Source organism: Dioscorea cayenensis, chromosome 23, assembly GCF_009730915.1.
Source record: "Dioscorea cayenensis subsp. rotundata cultivar TDr96_F1 chromosome 23, TDr96_F1_v2_PseudoChromosome.rev07_lg8_w22 25.fasta, whole genome shotgun sequence".
NCBI classification, from domain to species: domain Eukaryota; kingdom Viridiplantae; phylum Streptophyta; class Magnoliopsida; order Dioscoreales; family Dioscoreaceae; genus Dioscorea; species Dioscorea cayenensis.
The window spans coordinates 66,594-69,376 of record NC_052493.1 but is presented as its reverse complement, the minus strand read 5'-3'; the positions used below and the strand labels follow the sequence as shown (position 1 = coordinate 69,376).

Here is a 2,783-nt window from a genome sequence, read left to right as displayed (position 1 = left end):
GCTTAGTATGCTAATCATTTGTTTTTCTTTTTTTCCCTTAATCCTTCTTCTCCTTGTCATCTTGTCTGTTAAAAATTTTTGTTAGAATGAGGAATTCCCGGAGGATTTTTTTGGGTTCCATCACATCCATGTTTTTGCTATCAAACCAAGTTTCAACCTCCTTGCCTCCTTCCTCCCTCCCTTGCTTTCTTCATCTCCTTGGTTTCCATTACTTCTCCACTTAGAGCTTCAAAGGTGAGAAGCATTACGAACACTTTATGGCGACCGGTGATCAAGCCGGAGAGGAGATCATCATTGCCAACTTGTCACCAAACCTAGAGGTATAGTTATTGATGATTGTCCACCTCGATCAAAAAGCTTAACCTCCCATTCATAGCATGTTTGTATGCCAAGATGAAAACTTGTTTGTGTATATGCTTATGTTTGCTTCAAGATTTTTACCCCTTTTTAAGGAATATATATATATATGCATATATTTGCATGAAACCTGCAACCTGTTAATGTTTTTTTCTCTCTTAGTTTGGTTCTACAACTTTTGTTGTTGGTGGAGTGGTTTTGTAAAGTTGATAGCATTATTGTGTTAATGTGTCTAAAGAATAGAGCTTGGTTGTGAATCTGCAGAAATGTTTTTGGTGTTAATGGTTTGCATATTTTTGTTTTTATTAGTCAAGGCATTGTAAGAGAATGAGGGAAGTTTTGTAGTGGAATGTGTTTAGAATTTGATGGTGGAGTTGTTCTCATCAAGTTAAAATATTAGTTCAAGGCAAATGTCAAATGAGTGGAGGTTAAGCATTGGATCACTTTAAATTTAATCATGTTAATTATTTAAGCTTTTAGGGTGTGTTTTAAATTCCTGCATGAGTGCATGCAAGACAATTATTGTCATTTATTTTATTTTTATTTTTGGTTGCTCTCTAGAAAATGCTTAGGGTAATACTTGATGAGTGTTTAAACTTGCGATTAAAGTAATTTTGTTTTAACTATGGTAAATCATTGGATTTTAGGATCGTTTTAGGGAGTGGTCTTGGATCTCATTTTTTTGGGCTTAAGCTAATATCAGGTAAGTAATCTACCGATAACTCCGTATTTTCAGTATTTGAGAAATTATTTTATTCTGTAAAATAATTATCTAGTATTTTGTTATTTTATTTTGAATATCTATTATTTTGTTAATATTGAAATTATTTATCCGGAATATGTATTTTTGAGGTATTTTTCTTTAATTAATTATTTCTATTTAGTTGTTGACTTGGTAAATCTAAATTGGTGTAATGCTAATTAAATAATTGCTATTCTTTTTTTAACTTGGTTATTAATTTATTATTTATACTAAGTGTGTGGTTACATTCAAAGCGATTACTTGACATTTATAAAAATTCGTTTGTTTTGTAGGCATGGGTTAATGATTCTGCTATCATTTGGATTGACTTAGTTAATTCCATTATTTATTTATTTATTTAATCATTTAATTTAGTTTTTGAAGGAGCTGGTGTTTTTGAATAATTTTAAATACTTCATGTGCTTAAATTTTTTTATATTTCATTTATGGTTATTGATTTATTTTTCCCTAAAGTGAGATTTTTGATATTTATTAGTATTTACGAATATATATGAACTTGAGAAATTTTTAGAAATTTACGAACTTGTACTACTGCAAATATTTTTGTATCCGAATATTTTGGTCTCCAAATGAGCGATATGCAACCCTCGCGTGGGGGTTAAACCACGACCTTGTCGACAAGTAATTTTTGGGAAAATGAGGCTGCAGGTTTTCAGCCGTGTCCGTTCGAGTGAAATAATCAGCAGCCACCGGTATTCGATCTCGGGTCACTGAGGGTAAATAAATGATATCTCATTATTTTTGGCTCGGATCATCATCGAGGATAAACAAATGACCTTTGGCACTTACGGTGAATTTGGAGACATACTCTTGAATTTGTTATTTTTGGGTTTGCCCTTTTTGATTTTGAATTCTGCAAAAAAACACAAATATTCGTCCTGCCTTGAAATTTTTTGTATTTTTGATATCGTATTTCTGGGTTTTAAATTCCGGTAAATCATATTTGTAAATATTCTTTATTAGAATATTTCACTTTGTATTTTGTATTTGTTTAAACTATGTTTAAACTTTGAATTATTCTTAATATCTGAAATCGAGATTCGTAAAGCCTGTTGTTTTAAAACAATTTCTGGATTACTTACTGGGCTAGTGAACTCATGGATTTGTTTTAAATCCTTTTCAGATCAAGAGTGGTAGACCGTGGTGGATCTTGAAAGACTGCCTGTAGATGTTGCTTGTCCTGTGTAAAATTGTAGTCCTTGTCATTGTCTATCACTATGTCCCTGTATTTTGTATTTTGGACTTCTGTATCCCGAATTTGTGTACTTTGTAGAGTTTGTAATCCTATAACGCAGTTGGGTTATTATAGTTTTACTTGTCCTGGATCAGATTTTGAGGCCTTGCAGGCCTATGGGGCTCACGCTTTGTGGGTCTGCGGCCGTTTGTCTGCGCACCGGGTCTGGTGAGCCGGGTTCGGGGCGTGACAAATAGTTTTTTTTTAATCTTTGAGAAATGTTTGGAGCTGCAAATCAAACCCTTGATCTTTGATTATAGAGAGAATAAAATATCAAACTTTCATGTTGCATAATAGGGGTGGTAGTGATTGAAATTGTGTTTTATAAGAATAGTCATAAAAGACTTGCAATAAATTGAAAATTCTAATAAATTTTTAATTTTTTAAAATAAATCTCACATATTTTTATTTTTATAAAATTATCATTTT

At 31.9% G+C, this 2,783-nt stretch overlaps 1 long non-coding RNA gene across 1 annotated transcript; it reads left to right on the top strand.

Annotated features, from left to right (window-relative positions):
• Positions 1 to 279: 279 nt before the first annotated feature.
• LOC120252770 lies at positions 280 to 2,402 on the top strand. The gene is made up of 3 exons (XR_005534132.1): positions 280 to 320; positions 1,005 to 1,060; positions 2,244 to 2,402. It is a non-coding gene; the product is annotated as an uncharacterized LOC120252770 (long non-coding RNA).
• The last annotated feature ends 381 nt before the right edge of the window (positions 2,403 to 2,783 follow it).